Here is a 21,267-nt window from a genome sequence, read left to right as displayed (position 1 = left end):
CACCAAAGAACTAAACAAGATCTTCAGATCATCCAGCCCACCTCCATCACTTCATAGATACAATAGTTGAAATCCATAGATGTCATGAGACAAGGTCTTGGATGTCATGGGAATAGTATAGAAACTGGGTTGTCTTTTTTCTGTTCCTTTGTACTATACCAAAAAGCAAATTCCAGGGTCTAGTATTTAAAACCTTCCAAATCCAAAATCCCCCACTACTTTTTTTTCAGTGTCCTACCCCCACCAAACACATCATTTCCACAGAATACAATCACCTATATCTACTCTATTCTTAATGTTTTTGTCCAAACAATTATTTCTTTAGCTTATCTATTGGATAAAGGTTTTGATATCATGGTATCAGTTAATGTTCTTGGGCCACAATAGAAACAATTAATTTTGCTTAAATTGAATATATTGGAAGGAAATAGAATAGCTCCCCAAATAAGGGAATCCTTTACAACCAACTTTTCATAAGAGCAGGATTTAGGACTGCTTCAGCAATGTAAGAAACAAGAAACCCACAGGAATTTATCTTCAGCTTTTCACAGTGTTTTATCAGGCCCAACCATTTTCTATCCCTGTATCTCTTCTTAAAATTCAAACACAGCAGAAGGGCAGTCTTATTGGTGTAATTTGGGTCACATGTCCACCCACTCTTGGCTCAGGAAGGTGAGTTACTGCTATTGACAGTCCCAGCAAAACTGCAGAAAAGTGAAGTTCAAGGAAGACCATGGTTCCCTAAAGGAAAATCAAATGGAGGAGCTTCTACCAGAAGGGGGAAGTAACACTGAGAGCCAAAGTTAACAGATGTTTATACAAGTCGCCTAATCCAAACCAATGAATGAGTTCTACCATGTATTTCCTCCTTAGAAAATGCCAGTTTAGAAATCACAATTAGCCAAGCCCTACGATTTACACCTTGGTAAGTCTTATTATTATTGATTACACATTAGCCTAATGGATGCAATGCAGCTACAGAGACCAGGTACAGAAACACATTAGTTGAAAGCTACACCCCTAAGTGATAACGTATCTTCTCATAGTCTACTAAAAATACAAGCTTTAAAATAAGTGTAAGAGAGAAAGAAAAGGAGCTCTTAACTTTTCAGATTAACACAATGAGGGAGATTCTTTTCAGGTTATCCCCTCCTGACCTTTTCCTTTAACTTCTTGCTGCAGATACTTGGTCAATTCATTCACCTCCTGTTTTAGTGGATGAGAATACCACATAAATCACAATTGCCTTGCACAGCTGCTCCTGCTTTCTGATGCTGGGCTTTGGACGCTGTCCTGTGCAGTCCACAGCACTCCAGAGGGTCTGGGAAGTGTGCCACAGGCCTCACTCACTAACCCAACATGATTTTATGGCCTTATGTGGGAGCATTATACAGCACTACAGAACTGCGATGACACTTTTTAGTCACAGTAATAATGACATATGGCACTGTCTTCATAACCCTTCCATTTGGGAGAAAACAATTTTCTACTTATTTTCTTAAAACCTAGGGGCTGAGTGACTGCTGCAGCTTCTGAAATGGACACTCAACATTAATGAGCTCTAGCCTACGGTGACCTATTCAGAATGGAAGGCTCACAGTGTGACATTCTGTTTAAGTGGGCTAAATGATTGGACATTAGTCACAGGAGTTTAAAGGTCTGAAGAGATGGCAAAATATTATTAATTCAATATCTCTTTAATGCTAAAAAGTATGGCCAGAGGGACCCTTTGACAATTTCTTGGGCTATCAGAATACCTAATTGGAGATTAATCTCTAATAACCTCTTAATACCATTCAGAAGTTTAAATGAAGCCCAAACAAGAAAGAAATTGTCAGTTCAGTAGTGTCATTTACAGCTAATGCTATGGAAAACTATTTAATTCATTACAGAGGCAGAGAGGCCCATTTTCAATTTCTGCCCTATTTCTATCTGGCCAATTAAATATAGTGCTGGCTAAACACGAAAATTGGAAAATGGGAACTCCTGCACCAAGCATTAACTTCTTTAAAGACTTTCTAGACTGATGCTTCAGGTTTCAGGCTAGCCATCAATCCCCTGAAATCTGCCTTCCTTGGCATCTCAGGCTAAGATAGAACCCAGTATTCTTTATAGCACTTAATAGAACTGAAATTTTTCTTTAAAAAAAAAAAATCTGTCACCTCCCACAAAAACAAACTCCATGGGAACAAGTGATTTATCTTGCTTCTCAATGTACCATAGCACATGGAAAAGTACCTGAGTTGCTAATAGGTTCTTATTCACTGGAAAAAAAATGAATGAAAAAAAAAGATGTGAATGAATGAATACACATGAAGGCCTGATCTTGAAACCTATCACGAATGTTTTATAACTGCTCCTGCCCTACAGATAGTGATACTCTGCTAGCACACAGTTTTAGAAGAATGAAAAGATCTTTCATACCTAGAGGGTTCCAGCCCTTTAGGAAAGCTGTATCTGAGAGTCGTGGAGGTCCATCACTACACTGATCCTCTATGTGTGATCCCACATTTAGCTCAGGATGCAGCCATGAAAGGATGAAAGGAAGGCAGGGACCTTAATATTTTTTCTCCAAATTTGTTTAGTCAGTCTGGTTTCTTAGCACCCCTTGCTTCATCCTCATTTAGTCTCTGAGGAAGCTGTCCTTGGTTTCTGGAGTAAGAAGCCCCTAGGCATTCTAACCAAGCAGGTAAAGACCAATATAATAGAGTTTGACCCTATTTTTGGGTATTAAACCACTGACTTTTTTTTTTAATTGAAGTACAGTTGATTTATAATGTGTTAATTTCTGCTGTACAGCAAAGTGATTCAGTTATACACAAGTATATTCTTTTTCTAATGGTTTATTATAAGATATTGAATATAGTTCCCCATGCTAGTTGTTTATTCATTCCACATATAGTGATTTGCACCTACTAGTCCCAAGCAAAACAGTGGAATACTTCATGAATCTTCATGTCATCCTTATGCTGGGGCCATGCTAATATTCTAATTTTAGTATGAAGTATGAAAATGTTAGTCACTTAGTAGTGTCTGACTCTTTGTGACCCCATGGGCTATGACAAACCAAGCTCCTCTGTCCATGGGATTCTCCAGGCAAGAATACTAGAATGGATTGCTATTTCCTTCTCCAGGGGATCTTCCTGACCCAGGGATAGAACCGGTGTCTCCTGCACTGTAGGCAGAATCTTTACTGTTTGAGCCACTAGGGAATACATTTTAGTATATGTGCTGTCAAAGAGAGCATACTACTGACTTCTTTTAAACCTCAGTTTCCCCTTTCCTGTTAGCTCCACATCCAGACAGGTTGATAATAAAGTTGGTACACGTGCCCTGCTGTGGCCTTCTTGGAACATTCCAACTTCACAAATCACAAACCAAACCTAGAAAATGCGCTAATCTCAGTCCTTAACCATGATAAAGGCTCAGCTTTCTCTGGGACGTTTCTGCGCTTCCCCTGCCTTTCGCAGTAATCCCTTGTATGACTAATAAACTTTCTTTCACTTGCCCTAAGTTCTCCACGGCCTACCTATTAATTGGAAGATGGTCCAAACCATGTCCTTGGGTGATCACAAGGTAGCCAGTCTGACATAAACTGCTTTCACCATTGACCTGCTTTGTACCTCAAAATAATTTGGGTACATTTGTGATGAGTTTATCACTAAGAAGCCCTTGCTAAAATACAGATTGGACATAATGATTGTATAACCGTTGGCTTCATGGAAAGAAATTCTAAAGGAAAATGTTTTAAACAATAAAATGATAATCTAACACATGGCTAAAATACCCGTGGGTATCACCTGGAGCTGGAACCTGGGTTGATAGGAAGGGCTGTGCAAAAAGATATGGATGTTGTCAGGAGAGGAGTAAAAAGAAGATAGGAGGTATCTTCCTCAATTACTCTCTTGCCCTATCTATCCCTAAATTGGTGGCTCAGCTGGTAAAGAATCCGCCTGCAACGAGGGAGACCTGGGTTCCATCCTTGGGTTGGGATGATCCCCTGGAGAAGGGAAAGGCTACCCACTCCAGCATTCTGGTCTGGAGAATCCCATGGACTGTATAGTCCATGCGATCACAAAGAGTCAGGCGTGACTGAGCGACTTTCACTTTAATGATATTTTGAGAGTTTATATTAAAGGTCTGATTTCTGATCACATACTAATATGCATACTTTCCTTTCTCCTTCCTTCTTCTCTTTCACCCTTTCTTTTATAATTTTTTAATTTCTTAACTTCCAAGTTTGACCTAGTGTTCAAGTTTTAGAATGATAAAGAAAGTATGTAACAATGGCAGAGCACTGACCAAGGAGCTTTATGTACCCTTTGAGGATCAGCGAATTTTTGACTTGTTGCCTGGCCCTCATGAGTCCACTGTTTCCTAAATGGAAGTTGCTTTGGTAGGGACAGAAAATAAAAGACGTCAAATGTGAGACTCAGTGTACAAAAGCCAAAAATTAGGTAGAATTAAGGAAAAAAAAAAAACTTTTGAAGAATATTTACCAAGATACATACTCCATTGTACTTTAGCTGTGATTCCTCTAAGACAGTCTAATATCACCAGCATTACATGGGACCTAAGCCCTGTCTATATGTTCTTTGCTGTCATTGTTCAGTTGCTCATCTATGTCTGACTCTTGGCAACTCCACAGACTGTAGCCTGCCAGGCTCCTCTGTCCATGAAATTTTTCAGGCAAGAATAATGGAGTGGGTTGCCATTTCCTCCTCCTGAGGATCATTCTGGCCCAGGGACTGAATCCACTTCTCCTATGTCTCCTGCATTGCAGGCAGATTCTTAATCACTGAATCACCAGGGAAGCCCCTATCTACTGTAGAAGGCACCACACTTTGCTGAGAGTTTCTAAAACCAAGATGGTTTGGGAGGATAGAGCATGCCTAAACAAATTACCCCCAGTCCGTGTAACAAGGCAGGCGAGCTGCTAATTGTTTTCTTGTGGAACCAAAGATGGTGGTGTTCTGACATTATTAATAGCTGACACACAGGTAGAAATTTCAAATGTGGCACAAAGATGCCAAAGAAGAAAACAACATATCACTGTGGATGGAAAACAAATTGGAACAAAGCAGGTTTAGCAAATACTGACATAATGTTTAGAAAGTCAGATGAACCTAGAGGAGATGCTGGTAGAAGTGGAGGGAGTGGAGTAAGTACTGAATTAAGTAGTTTAATCCTAAAATAAGTGAGTCCACATAGAATGGACTAAGACTGTATGTTTGGCCCTCAGGGAAAAGGAAAGCTCAAGACAAAGCTGAGTTGTAGATAAAAGAATCACATTTTTATTCCTGCATATTTTAGTGATTGAGAAATATCAATTCCTACATCTCCAATTAACATCTATGTTAGAAACTAGCTTGTTAACTTTGTCTTAGAGAATTCTTTCAACTAAGAATTTACTGAAATATCACTGACTATTTTACTAAATAACATTCTGAAAGCAAAATGAGCAAGTCACCAAGGACAAATCTTGTCCTCTGGTAGATTCTGCATAAGTGATTTCTGTTAGCTTCCTTTCATCAAGATTTTTGCCAATTAATTCATAAATATTAGCATTTCATTAATTGCACCAATATTAACATTGCATGTCAGTGGGGATTTTTAAGCAAATTTCTAATTACATTCAAAAAGTAAAACAAGGAAAAGGTTTTCTAATAACGCTGGTATTAGCAGGCACTAGAATTGGTTTTGTCTTGAGTACACATACATTCTAGTATAAAAATCTATTGCTCTGAGTTTTAATGATCGATTTTATGGGTATTTTATGAATAACACATACTGAGTACCATTAATTGGATAATGAATTTCAATGCTTGGACTGAATTTAAGAAGCAATCCATGCATCTTATGAATCTCTCTCTCTTTTTTTTAAATCAACAGAAAATCAATTTCTAGGAAGTAAAATATTTTCTACATGTTTATTTAAGTACTAATCTATAATGCAAGTGAATTATAGGCATAATTCAAGTACGTTTTTGTTTTAATAATTTTTTCCAAAAGAAAAAAAAATATGGTCTAATAAAGGAGGGATATTTTTTGAGAAAACATCTTATTTTTAATTTTCATAAGTCAAACACTTTTACTATTTTAAAATTTGATGTACAATACTAAACTTTATGGTAATTTACCATAATTTAATTTGTTTTACATATAAATTTTTTTCACACTAGTAACATGCTACAGGAACTAAAATAAGAATTCATTTGTTTAATAATCCCTTTATAGAAACTCCTGAGGTCTAATGAGGCAGGAATCTGAGAAGTAGTGACTTTAGGGCTTCAACTGGCATTTTGTTTGTTTATTTTATCCCTTGTCAGACTCATTTTAATTTCCATGGGGAATCCTCATAACTTAGGGGAAATTGTGAAGATGAATAACAAACATAAAGGTAATTTGTGAATTATATCTGTGTTTGACCTAAATCCTTATTCATTCTTAAGAGTATCAAGTTATTTTTGTATCATTTTTCCCCTTAAATTTGTGACTATTTTCCTGAAATTTAAAAATCACTCAATAGGAACTAATTAGAATTTCTTCCTCTTAAGACATTTAAAGAACATAAATATCCTTCTGAAATCCCCCTCCCACATCATTTCACAGTAGCACTGGCCTTCCATTCATCTAATCTTTGAGTATTTGAGGTCTTTCTAACCTTAAGTCACTTACACATGCTATTATTTTCCTCCAGCTAATTCCTAATTTTTAAAACCTCACCAGGAAAATTCCCTTTCCTCAGAGTTTTGCCCTAACTCTTTCATTGATTCTATTGATGCTTTTGAACTGTGGTGTTGGAGAAGACTCTTGCGAGTCCCTTGGACTGCAAGGAGATCCATTCTGAAGGAGATTAGTCCTGGGATTTCTTTGGAAGGAATGATGCTGAAGCTGAAACTCCAGTACTTTGGCCACCTCATGCGAAGAGCTGACTCATTGGAAAAGACTCTGATGCTGGGAGGGATTGGGGGCAGGAGGAGAAGGGGACAACAGAGGATGAGATGGCTGGATGGCATCACGGACTTGATGGATGTGAGTCTGAGTAAACTCCGGGAGTTGGTGATGGACAGGGAGGCCTGGCGTGCTGCGATTCATGGGGTCGCAAAGAGTTGGACATGACTGAGCGACTGAACTGAACTGAACTGATCCTTCTCTTTGATGACATCCTGTTCTTTTTCTTCTTGGCATTTATTAAATTTGAATTTTATATTTTTCATGTGTATTTATTCTATCTGTACCTACCTCTCAGACTAGACTAAGTCCAAGAAGACAAAGGCAATGCCTGATTTGGCTCATTGATTTTTTTTTTTTTTTTTAGGTTTGGCAAATAAGTGGAATTCAGAGAATGAACAACTGAATGAAAGAAATGGTGGCTCACAACAAGACATGACTTAATGAAATTGCATAGAATCCAATACAGCATCATCATTACATAACCATTAATGGATAGTTACAATGATGTTCTGAGCTCTCTAGAATAAAGTTAAATTATATTCAATATATTTTGTTTAAGAAGGCAGGAAACATACATCTAAAACAATGTCCAAAAATTTTTAAAAATAATAACAGGGAAAATGTATATACTGTGATATATATACATACAACTAACCAGTTCTATTTGCATCTCACATTACTAGGATCATTTTGTCCCATAGAATCTAAAGACTTCTCCTGAAGGAGATGCAGTTAACAGTATACAGCTCAGAAAGCTCTTCCTGAACTTTAATTTTAGCAGCAGTTTATTAGGTAGCAGCTCCAGATAAGACTAGAAATTTACAAACAATAATTGAAACTTGTCACCTGGTCAAATACTGTAAAACCTAACACTTCTAATTTTTTCCCCATTAATTATTCCAGATTTCTTATGTAGAAGGAGGAAGAGATGCTGAAAGCGGAAACCCCATGCAGTGACTGCCTACTTTGGATCAGTTCGTTATGAAAAGTTGGTATCTGCCATACTGATTGACTGAGAGCAACAGAAAACCCCCCGAGGCCTTCTGGTTCAGTTGGGATTGTAATGATAGAGTAGCAAGATAAAAGCCTGCCAGAACATTAGCTTCAACTGTATGACAATGCCCTCCCCAAGAAGATATGATGCCGTGTGGATGAATATAGATTGAAAACGTGGATCCTGACAGCAGCACTGATTTCACTCAGAAAGCCCATGTGCTGAGAGGATGCTGTGTCTGCTCAGGATAAGGATTCCAGCAATGTGTGAAAAATTCGTTTTCTCAGCTGGAAATGCTCATGTGTCTAGTTGTACAAGTGGTAAATTTGGGGTCCATACTAATGCTAAAGTTTGAGAGAGAGAAAGAAAAAGAGTTATGTGGATATCTACCCCTGTTTGGAGTGAGTGGATTCTTTTTGGCCTAATACTGGGGCATGGGGAGAGGATCATACACCACTCAGAAATAAAATTTCTTTCTAGGATTTCTTGAAGTCCTACTTTTCCAAATGCACCCTGATGCCATGAAGTAATTCATTTTCCTCTCCTCTACAGAACTGACACAGTTGTCATCATTTTTATTATTTCTCTGACTGATTCTCTCCTTCTGACTCCACAGAGCAGAAAATTTACCCTCCAGAGGTGCAGAGAGAATAGATTTCCTTTAGTTTTTTATTATTTCTCCAAATATTTTTTTTTCTCCTTTGAGGGTGAAAAAAAAGATGACAAATTTTGATACCTTTGCATTAGAGTGGTTAATAACATTGACTTTGAAATTAGCCTGAAAACCTGAGTAGCATTTTTCTAACTATGAGACCTTAAGAAAGTCACTATAACTCTCGAAGCCTCATAGGGCTGTTGTATGAACCTGATGGGATAATGATAATAAAGTGAGGCACATGGAAACTCTCCATAAATGTTTTCTAATGGCATTATTAACATAAATACAGTGGAAACAGCAACTTCCAGTCATGCTTTCTTGATATTTTATCCTATGGACTTAGCCATGAATCAAGCTAAAGTATGACAATTAATTTGCCTCCTCTTTTTGGGGGGAGAAAAGGAGTTATGAGTGGCATACAACTTCACCTGAAAAATCTTTTCCAAAATGGGATGCGTGAATTTAAATCTTTACCTTAGAGAAATAGTAAGGAAATGTCCTTTCTGTGACATGACTTTGAAGACGTTCTGACATCTGGGATGAAATAAAATATTTTCACTAAAAATGTAACCATCATTGTACTTGGTACCTATGGGATATGTGTAATTCAGTACTAAAAATTCAGTAATAATTTTCAGTCTCTATATAATAGAAATCAAACCTTTTGCATTTCTCCCTCTCATCCAAGTTGAATGGCTTCCTTTTGTCACCACAAAATAGCTGAATAGCTGGGAATAGCTGAATAAAACATAACTTTTAGTGTTTGCTGATAACTAGTTTTTGATGGAATAAAAATCTGATGATATTCTGACATCATATAACAGATATGTACAAAATTCATAGCATTTCCTCTCCAGTACGTAACATTGCTAAACTGGTTGCAGGTGGGAAAAATTGTTTGATTTCTGCACTCTAGGATGATTTAGAGTAGATAGTAGAAGATCATAAATGATAATCTTTCTTTTAGGGAGTTAATATATATTATCACTACTTTCTGATTTACAATATTCACCGTATTATTTACTTTGGCTTCTCTGGTGGCTCAGACAGTAAAGAATCTGCTTGTAATGCAGGAGGTCTGCACTTGATTCCTGGGTCAGGAAGATCTCCCGGAGAAAGAAATAGCGACCCATTCCAGTTTTCTCACCTGGAGAATTCCATGGACCGAGGAGCCTGGCGGGATACAGTCTATGGGGATTTAGTGTTCATTTTTTTCTTTTATACTACTCCCATAATAATTCCGTCTATGACCTCCTTGCCTTATGGAATTAAAAGCTGAGTACTGTAACACCATTTTATTTTTATGCAATATCTCTTTATTTTAGAAAAGTCACTAATATTGTTAGATAAAAATTATTTGCCCTCATCTCCCCATGAACCAAAATATGAAAATTAAAAAAGAGAAAGATAATGAATTTGGTTTTGAACATATTGTATTTTACATACCTACTTAGATATCAACCATCTGGACGTACTTGACTTGCTAAGATATAAATCTGGACCACATTAGAATGGCATGTACTAAATATGTAAGGATTATCAGCAGAGGAGACAGTTGAAACCAGGGATATAAGTTACAGTACTACTTTTTCTCATACTTTAATGTGTATGCTGAAACTGAAACTCCAATACTTTGGCCACCTCATGCCAAGAGTTGACTCATTGGAAAAGACTCTGATGCTGGGAGGGATTGGGGGCAGGAGGAGAAAGGGATGACCGAGGATGAGATGGCTGAATGAGATCACTGACTCGATGGACGTGAGTCTGAGTAAACTCCGGGAGTTGGTGATGGACAGGGAGGCCTGGCGTGCTACGATTCATGGGGTCACAGAGTTGGACACGACTGAGTGACTGAACTGAACTGAATGTGTATTTATAGGAATCCACCTGAGGATGTTAAAATGCAGATCTGTGATGCAATGTGGGGCTGCTTCAAGTCTGAAGAGCTCACAGAGGCTGATGCTGCTGGTTGACAGATCATACTGTGAGGGGCAAGAATTTAGACTACTCAAGGGAAAAGTTAGACTGAAAAGAATAACTAGGGAGATGATCCTGGATAACACGTCAGAAAATAATTCAAAGAAAGGCAGTGAAAATGATTAAAATAGATGAATCAGGGAGAATAAAAAATGACCAAAGAAAAAGAACAACAACTAGGACAAATTACTTTTTAAGTAGTGATTGGTCAAACAGGGGCAAATGATGTGCAAAAGGAAGCCTCAGAAGGAAGAAATGAAAAGCCTATATATTTAATAATTAAAAGATCATCAGTTATTTATAGATTGTTCATTCAAGTACTTGTCAGATATATTCATTTTGAATATTTTCTCTCAGTCTGTAGCTTGCCTGTTCATTTTCTTAATGGTGACTTGATGATGGACAGGGAGGCCTGGTGTGCTGCAGTCCATGGGGTCTGAACCAAACTGAACTGAACTGATGGGCAGAAGGATTTTATTTTTATGAAATCTGATATACCAGTATTTTATTTTATGGATAGTGCTTTCTCTGTTCCCTCTAAGAAATTTCTGCCTATGCTGTCGAGATGTTTTCCTAAGCTTTCTTTTAATAGTATGTCATTTTTATAATTTTTATGTTCCATTCCGTACTTCATTTGAATTGACTTCTGTGTATGGAAGGAGGTAGAGGTTTCCTACAAATACGTAAATAATAGTAACACACATAATAATAAACTACTCAAAATGGGCAGAATTCTTGAACAGACACTTCACAAATGAATAATAAAATCAAGAAGTGCTAAAGATATTAGGAAAGTCATTAGGAAAATGCAAATTAGTATCACATGCTGTATTGTTCAAACACGCTAAAATAGTTACAATTAAAAACACTGAAAACACCAAATGTTGTTAATATACGGGGTAATCAGAATTTTTATTCATTTCTGGTAGGACTACAAAATGGTGTGTCCACTTTGGAAAACTGTATGAAGGTGTCTCATAAAGTTAAATATATATCTACCCTATGATTCAGCAATCCTCTTCCTGGGCATTTACAAAAGAGAAATGAAAACATATTCACAAAGAGACATGTACAGGTATGCTCATAATAGCTTTACTCATAATGGCCCTGAACTGGAAACAATCCAAATATACAAAACAAAATAATTGATTAATGCACTGCAGTATGATTATTTAAGAGGAAGCACCTACTAGTTAAACAGGGCTTCTCTGGTGGCTCAGATGGTAAAGAATCCACCTGCAATGTGGAAGACCTGGGTTTGATCCCTGGGTTGGGAAGATCCCTGGAGGAGGGCATGACAACCGACATCTAGTATTCTTGCCTGGAGCACTCCCTGGATAGAGGAGCCTGGTGTGCTACAGTCCATGGGGTCACAAAGAGTTGGACACGACTGAGTGAATAAACACACACTAATTATACTGCTAGTGAAATAGAATGAACTTCTGTTATAGATGACAATGGTGATGAAACTCCAAAATGCTATATGGAATCAAAGAAGCCAGATACAAAAGACTACACACTGTTCGATTTCATTTACCTTAAGTTCTACAGAAGGAAAAAAAAATCTACGATGAAAGAAATCAGAATGCATTTTACATTCTGCCAGAGGCAATAACCATTCTGATTTTTTCATCACACCTGCAAGGTGGCATGAGGGAATGATCTGGAATGAGGCAAACATAATATATCTACAAAGGTGTATGGTTTATTCAGTGTACACATTGCCCAAAATATTTAGGACTCTGCTTTCCCAGTGAATAAAAATTATACCTCAACTTAGTGAAAACAAGGTTAAAGATGAATCATTAATTATATTTGAAAGGGATGCTTCAGTAGAGGTGGAGGGCAGACTTCCATTTCAAAGACTGAAGGAGTACATTGCAAAAAATGTAGTACCTTCTTTTGAGAATTTTAGCTTTAAAGAGAGATACAGAGATGCCACAGTTGTTTGAAGTCGAACATAGTGACTTTGTTGTTTGATATTCATTTTAGGTTAAAGTCTGATAAACTTTTTAACCTAGGAGGAGGAATATGTAAAGAGGATGGAGAAATAAAAAGAGTTAAATCAAGAAAAAAAAAAAACCTGATAGTAATGCTTATGAAATGAGTTCTTAGCTTGCCCTCCTCATAATATTTACAGTCTACATTATTAGAATTAAAAGTTTAATGTATATCTGCTTAAAGTCATTTGAAGAGTTTCAGGAATGCTTATGTAAATATGGCATTTATTACCATTTAGCATGTTCTCCTTCATTTTTTATTTGGTTAAACACTTGTTAGGGGCTAAGAAGATGAAAACAAAATTTTCTTATCTGCGCTCAAGGAGCGCAGATGTTGTGGAAGTTTACATTTAACGTGAGATAAGCTTCTTGGGCTTCCCTAGTGGCTCAGTTGGCAAAGAATCCACCCACAATACAGGAGACCTGGGTTTGATCCCTGGGTTGGGAAGATCCCCTGGAGAAGGGAACAGCTACCTATTCCAGTATTCTGACCTGAAGAATTCCATGGACTGTATAGGCCATGGGGTCACAAAGAGTCAGGCACACTGAGTGACTTTCACTTTCAGGCTACTTAAATAGGCTTGGAATTTTGCTCTCACGTTCTTAAACTAGTGACCTCAACTTCGTTGCTGCTGCTGCTGCTAAGTTGCTTCAGTCGTGTCCGACTCTGCGCGGCCCCATAGACAGCAGCCCACCAGGCTCCCCCGTCCCTTGGATTCTCCAGGCAAGAACACAGGAGTGGGTTGCCATTTCCTTCTCCAATGCACGAAAGTGAAAGTGACAGTGAAGTCACTTAGTCGTGTCCAACTCTTAGTGACCCCATGGACTGCAGCCCACCAGGCTCCTCCGTCCATGGGATTTTCCATGCAAGAGTACTGGAGAGGGGTGCTATTGCCTTCTCCATCAACTTCGTTAGGATTGTCTTAATAATTCTCACAGCAGAGATTGGTTTTCCTGACCAATCTGAATTAAATAATGGTCCAGGACCTACTGTATTTTAAAATAAAATATTACCTAAAATTATATTTCAGAATTGTATGAAGGCTCTTGGGATAAAGAAATAGCTTAGGTGAGACAAAGATAAATACACAAAATAGAAAGAAAGATAAAGAGCTTCTGGATAACAAGAAGCATCTTTGGTGTTGCTACATCTGAGATAAACAATAGGAAAGCTATTTAAGTTGTATATGTAGCTCTAATCTATTTGGATGTGATACTGTTGAACCTAGGCTGTCATAGGCTACTCTGGGGCTTTCTACAATGAAGCAAATATAGCAAAAGCCATTTGCTAATATTTTTCATTGGCTCAAGCTTTAATCTATTATATGTTTTATTTCCCAGTTATACAGTATGCTTTTATGGGGGTTGAGTGGATTCATGGTGTTCATTTCTATCTGTTATTATTTTATCTGGACTTGTAGATATTAAATTTATTGTAGTTGACACAAATAATATCACCTTATTCACCCAAATTTACCATTTCTTAGAACGGGTTTGGGGCTTTGAGCAGAATAGGGAGACATACATGGAAATGACATATGGGATCACACAAGAGCAGAAGAAATTAGCGTTCCCTAACTTTCAGGAAAATACAGGAGGGTTCCATCAAGGAAGGTTTTTCTTGAAAATGGGAACCTGGAATTTTTGACAGCAGTTTACCACACAGTGGTTCGAGCACTGACTCAAGCCAGAGTGGTGTGACTCAATTTACTCTTCTGTGAAATGGAGTGTATAACAGTTATGTGAAGACAATAAACAGCTGTGAGAATGAAAGAGATAGTGTAAGTAGTGCTGAGAACAGTGGGGCACTCAGTAAAATTAGACATCACTACTGGAGTGAAAACAGTTTCTCACTTCTAGTAGTTTCTCGTACCTTACACACATATACAACACACAGAACCAAACTCTGGCTTTATGGTCCAAGATATGTCCAAATTCACACAATCCTTGCTCTGGATTCACGACCTCTCAACATAGAACTCTAGCGAAATAGTGCCATTTTCTTCTTCTATAATCAACTACAAATTCATTTATCAATGGCAGGCCGGAATCCCTAGGAGACTCAAGCAAACTTTCACATTTTGAAGCCCACAGCCCACCTTCTCATCCCTGTCTGCTCTCTGAGAATGCTTTCAAACCAATCTCCTTTTCTGAAATACTAGAAAGGGACTCTTTATTAAATACCTTGGTTCCTATTTTCTTCTTTATAATGTGGCTACTCTTGCGATTTCCAGGAGCTCCCCAGTTCTTTATTTAGTGCAGAGATAGGCTGCCCTGAAATCTTTAATTACTGATCATACCATCCTCTTAATCTTCATTCCTTCTTGGTCTATTCACCCAAGGCTGACTTGTGTCTTCTGTCAAAGTCCCTATAGATGAAATTGCTTTCTCAATTAACATATGTCTGTCTGTCCCCCAACCCACTGATTTAGGGGGAAAAAAACCCTCCTATTCTGCAAAGAATGCCACTTAGAAAGGTTGCTAATCACTACATGCTTGTTCTGAATTGTATTGTTCTGCATTGTATTATGCTGCTCAATTGTAAGCTCCACAGGGCAGAGTCTTTATTTGCCTTGCCCTGACTATTGTTCAGTGCAGCGCACACTGATGACACTATAGAAAAAACAAACAATGGCTTTTTCCTCATTTTTCCATTTTAATTGTCAAATGGGCTGGTATAAAAGCACAGTTCACATGAGACTTGAGTACACAGCCTCTGAAATTGCTAAAATAAGCCACGTGAGCTTAGAAGCCAAGTCTGTCTTTTTAAAAGAGTCATTTGCAACTCTTGTCCATTCGCCATTATTGTTCCCTCAAAATTACCTGAAAGTTAAACTTTCTATTTAAATGATTACAGGTACCCTCAACTCATTTGATTTAGCGGAGAACTTTCTGGGCACTGAACACAGTACCTGAATATACTTGGCACTGCCAAAATTGTGAAGATGAAAGTCAGTGTCTGTTACAGCCTTTTCACAAACTGACTCTATAAAAGGTACCATTTCTCGGTAAAGTTCACAACTAGCACCGCTGTCAACAGTTGACACATTTGAACCAGTGGGAAGTGATTAAAAAATAATAAAAATAAATAAATGTTAATCTCTTGCCAGAACACAGTTTACCTCATCTCGAGGAAATTCACACAAAGGCAAGCCTAGTTCAGACAGTTGCCAAGTATTTTTACTGCTTCTGCCTGACGTTAGCTCCCGCAGCATATCTCAGAAGGGACTGTTTCTGTGCATCTCTGGATTCAATATCTTACTAAATAGAATGTTGATTGAATGGTCAAAGCTCTAGATGGACTCTAAGAAATGGCAATATTACAGAAGACAGACGTATAAATACCATAAATATAAAAGCAGATTCCAGGAAAATTGACTTATAAATGGACACCGCACAGGTCTCAATGCAAGGTTTCCCCAAAGTCTCACATATAAATACAGACAATTTAAAAATAAACTCATAAGGATACATCTTAGAAACTTTTATATAGCCTTAAGTGATAAGAAATGGTTTTTGATCTCTGCAGACAGAATTGTAGAGTACAAAGTTTTTCATATTTTTGTATCCTAAGAATTTCTCAGGGGACGTGTCAAAATGCAGATTCTCATGCCCAACAGCACTGCTATTAACACAGGTCTTTGAAGGGAGAATCCTGGGTATCTGTATTTTTATGAGTTTTCTCAGTTGATTCTGATGATCACATAGTAAGTGCCAGAATGGTAAGATAGGAAAATAAAATTGGAAATATCAAGCACTCATCTCTTGTTTGGATCATTTGTATGCTGTCAGATACCTTCTTGTGGATCTTACATCAGTTGTTGTAGCATTCTGAACCTCTTTCTTCTCAAATAGCAAAAGAAGGGTCTAGAATGAATACTCTCTCTAAAGCACTTTTTATTTTTTTAACTCTAACATTCATTTTATGATTCCAATTAAGAAGATGAGCAGGTTCATGTTGTTTTTCTGATTCATCTTTACATATCTGAGAGATTAAGTGAGATTGCTAAGAACAAAGCACATTGGCTTTGTTGTTTCTCTTGATACATATAACTCAAGGCTAATTTCCCCACTGCATGCCAATGTATTAACACTAATGGAGAAAAAGGTTTCCTTGAGAAATTTGGATTATGAGGGTGTTTGGAAGGGGATAAGCAATAAGTAAAATTGTGTGACGCAAAGACTAAATTAGATTTTAGAAGAGTCTTCGAAGGCTCTTTAAGCATCTATTCATGATGGTCACAAACCCCCTGGAGAGCCAAATTATCCTAAAGATTCTTTCATAAGATAATGGAGACTAATTTGAAGAAGTAAATAGTAATTGCAATATTAAGCAGTTTAAACTACCTTGATGGCTATTTTTGGAACTCCCCTTGCTGACAGATTTTTTTTTTTTTTTTTTTGGTGCTAAGTCCTTTTCCCTCTTCCTTGAAAAAAGCATTTTACATAATTCGGCATTACCTATTTTATATATGTGGCATTTTGCTTAGCATTAAAGTAGTTTATTTGGAGAAGATCTTTTCCACACTATTCTGGGGAACAGGCTGCTACCCTCTTCAAGCAGCAGCAAAAGATGCAAGGAGGCTCGTTTAAATGTGGCTTCTCTTTAACAGCTTGTTGGGATGAGGAACAGAACAAGAGCATAAACATTATTAAAATAGACTACAGTGCCAAATGCGAGGAAGTGCATGCCAGAAATTCTCCAAAAGTAGCATGGAACTGACAAAGAAGGCATACTCCAGTATTTACGCTCTTGCTTTACTACGACCTACCAGGGTTCATGCACCAGCCACGTGTTCTAATCTGTATGCTGCGAGCTGCACCCCTTCCCTGCCCAACGGCTCTGCAGAGAAAACAACAGGTGTTTCTAGTCAAATAACCTCGTGGAACACAATCAGTAAAGACCCAAATGGGTCTAGTAACCCACAGATTTGCTTTAAGATTTTCTTCTAATAGTCTCCTTTGGTTTTCTGGTCTTTGGGAAACACACACACACACGCACATTCACATAAACACACACAAGGTTGTTTGTTCAAAACCTCTCCCCCTCCCACCACCAGTTTAACAGAATTCAACAGTGTTTCCAACCTGACAACAGAGGCTTAAGGTAACAACAAACAGAGCAGACACATTTTGTGGCCCTCTTAATAAGAATCCAAACATAGGGGTTTCTGATAATGCCAAGCACTTTAAGTGTAACCACCCCCACCCTCTGTAAAACACTAGCTGCTCTATGCCTGTACATGGACAGAGTTCAAATGCAGAGCTCAGACAATAGCTAAGTCCTTGGGATTCTCTCTTGAATACAGTGTACAAGAGAGTGGTGAGCAGCACGGAAGCTGTTTCTGCTAAGCATGAATTTTAATCTGTACCCTCTGGCCTCTTGGAGGTCTGAAGGTTTTATACGGATGAGGCAGGAATTTACTCGTGCCTTGAAAAAAGATGATATTGTAGGCTGTTTTTCCCTGACAAGATATGTATGTGGTCCCTCCAAGGATACTAACCCTGCCTGACAGCTTGAGTCTTACGTTACCTAAACTGGTTTTCTGGTGGTTAATCCAATTCCAGGCATTAATTGGCAGTGGCTAAACATGACAGAGCTATTTTGGTTTTTGCTTTTTTACTATAGAATCTGGAAGACTTAAAAAAAAAATTCCTCAGGTTGCAAGATAGCTCATTATGAAATCGTCACTGAGATATAGGAAATTTTGTTCTCTGAGATTTTTTTTGGAATCACTGTCTCATTGTTAAGACTGAAGTCTTGGCTGTTCTAATTTTCCACATGCTTATCCATCATATCCCACTGCCAATTGTGGAAATACTGTTATGTAGTGACAATACCTTAAATAGATTTTAAGATTTTGTAAGTTGGATCTAGCATACTTCTGGACACATAGTTGACATATGTTAAATGAATAGATACATATTGGTAATGGGAATAATATTAATGATTAATATTTTTTAATGCTTATTATGTGCCAGGCACTATGTTACATATCTTATTTGCCTTATTTCAACTGATCCTCAAAACATCCCTTTAGGTTAAATTTTTTTTTTTTTTTAAATAGTCGACTTCATGGCTCTTTATCTCACTGCTTAGAGTCTTAAGTAGTGGGATTTTAGTCCATCATATATCTAAGCTGACTTATTTTCAGGCAGGGCACCATGGGGATAGACTAGCTGTCCATTAGGCCTTCTGATTTTTGTGAAGTCAAATAATTACAAAGCAAAACAAAATAGCAGAATAAGTAATTTTTTCAAGATCATAATAAATCAGTAAGTAGGAAACTAGTCATGTCTTGCTACTTATTCATTACTTGCATCATAAAGTACTATACAGATGGAAAGAAAGTCATTTTAAAAATATTTTATAGTATATTCAGCAAAAGAGCAAGGTATACTATAATAGATAATTTTCAAACACACACATAGGTACACATATGTTTGTGTGTATTTGTTGTTTATTAACTACATTGTGTCCAACTCTTTTGTGACCCTATGGACTACTGCCTGACAGGCTCCTCTGTCCATGGGATTTCCCAGGTAAGAATATTGGAGTGGGTTTCCATTTCCATCTCCAGTGTGTGTGTGTGTGTGTGTGTGTGTACTTATATTTCTTTACTGTTACATATATTCTTATATGGAAATTAAGACCATAGCTTTCTTCTTATTGCTAAAACTTCAGGTGACTGTTTTTATTATTTTTGCTTATTCCAGTTTACTTTTCAAATTTATACATATGTTAATTGTACAATAAATATTTTAAAATATATTCAGCAAATTAGAACCCTGAGAATGTAATTAATGCAGTTTAACCCAGGCAGTCTAGTCAAGGCTATGGTTTTTCCAGTAGTCATGTATGGATGGGAGAGTTGGACTGTGAAGCAAGCTGAGCACTGAAGAATTGATGCTTTTCAACTGTGGTGTTGGAGCAGACTCTTGAGAGTCCCTTGGACTGCAAGGAGATCCAACCAGCTCATTCTGAAGGAGATCAGCCCTGGGATATCTTTGGAAGAAATGATGCTGAAGCTGAAACGCCAGTACTTTGGCCACCTCATGCGAAGACTTGACTCATTGGAAAAGATGACTGAGGGCAGGAGGAGAAGGGGAAGACACAGGATGAGATGGCTAGATGGCATCACTGACTCGATGAACGTGAATCTGAGTGAACTCCGGGAGTTGGTGATGGACAGGGAGGCCTGGTGTGCTGCAATTCATGGGGTCGCAAAGAGTAGGACATGACTGAGCGACTGAACTGAACTGAACCCAGGCAGGCCTTCGTGAAGGAAGACAATTGAGTTAGTCTGAAGAATCTATCAAATTAGGGAAATGGAGAAGATGCAGAAAGGCAGCTAGAGAGAGAAGAAAACCTTTCTGGCAAAGCCAGAGGCAAGAAAAATATAACATATTCCAAGGACAGACACAGTCCAATTTTCTACACCAAACACAGGCCAGTATATAACAGAGAATGAGCCATGTAGGAGAGGTGTCTTTAGGGTGAGTATATTCAGCCTGTTCTACACTATCCCAAGAAGAAGTCTGCATGTATGTGAAGCCACACAAAGGGTAAAGTTGAATTCATTTGAAAATTGTACGTCAGTCTTTTTAGTCAAGGTCCACTGTATACACTGCTCCCTTTGTTCAACTCTTATGTGGCACAAAGGTCACAATAATTTAGATCTAAGCCAAGTTACACAAGGGTTTGAAGACATTCAGTTTAAACCATAAAATTCTGTTTCTTGCAAAACTGTCCTAACAGTTGAAACTTCCTAGGGTTGGGATGATAAATACATAGATGACTACATGAAAAGGATTCAGCAGAATGCCAGACACATGAAAAGTATTCCATAAATGGTAGCCACTAACACTTGTACTCATTAGTTCTGGAGATAACCCAAGTGTATAGCCATAGACAGAAGTGACTGACAAAGTGTTGAAAGCCATCTCATAGAAGGATATTTTCTCCATCATGTTCATATAGTCTAGACACAATGTACAATTTATACCATTAGCTATCTTGTTGATATAAGTGGTAAAGGTTCCTACTTAGATGAAATAGGACTATTTAAGAAAATAGAAGGGAGGAATGAAACAAAATATTGACCAACAAACTGATATTACCCAGGCACTGTGCTAGGCACTTCACACACTTTTTTGTATTTAGGCTTCCCAAAAATCCTGTATGGTATGTTTTTAAGCTCATTTCAAAAATAAGAAAACACAGGCTACAAAAGAGTACCTAGTTTATTAACACTTATTATTTCAATAGAACATGGGAAAAAAGGAATTCCTACCTGTGATTCTGAAATTCACGGTCTTTCCATGAGAAGCCATGCTTAATTAGAAAGAAGTAAAGCACATGGTGGCTTCCCTGGTGGCTCAGATGGTGAAGCGTCTGTCTACTACAGGTTAAGAAACATGAATTCTGAGCTCACTAACCATTTCTTAACTTTTGTCAGATCATTTAATTTTCTGTATGTAGGTGTATCAAATATTCAAAAAAGAGATTCAATTTTGTGACTGCTACAGGCTCTTTCTTTTCTGAAACAGATCAAGATTATAATCTAATTATTTTTTAAGTCTAATTATTTAAAGCAACTGACAAGGGATATTTTTAAAAATAAGAACTAAAGATTACATGTGCCAACAAATTTGGAAAACTCAGCAGTGGCCACAAGACT

The 21,267-nt window shown here is 37.6% G+C and overlaps 2 non-coding genes across 2 annotated transcripts; one reads left to right on the top strand and one right to left on the bottom strand.

The window, feature by feature from the left end:
• Window positions 1-2,927: 2,927 nt before the first annotated feature.
• On the bottom strand, window positions 2,928-3,030 carry LOC114115065 (U6 spliceosomal RNA). Its single transcript, XR_003589566.1, has one exon. It is a non-coding gene; the product is annotated as a U6 spliceosomal RNA (small nuclear RNA).
• A 15,630-nt stretch (window positions 3,031-18,660) lies between these two features.
• On the top strand, window positions 18,661-18,807 carry LOC114115092 (small nucleolar RNA SNORA79). Its single transcript, XR_003589590.1, has one exon. It is a non-coding gene; the product is annotated as a small nucleolar RNA SNORA79 (small nucleolar RNA).
• The last annotated feature ends 2,460 nt before the right edge of the window (window positions 18,808-21,267 follow it).

This window comes from Ovis aries, chromosome 5 (genome assembly GCF_016772045.2).
Source record: "Ovis aries strain OAR_USU_Benz2616 breed Rambouillet chromosome 5, ARS-UI_Ramb_v3.0, whole genome shotgun sequence".
Taxonomy (NCBI): domain Eukaryota; kingdom Metazoa; phylum Chordata; class Mammalia; order Artiodactyla; family Bovidae; genus Ovis; species Ovis aries.
This window is presented reverse-complemented; position numbering and strand designations above follow the sequence as displayed.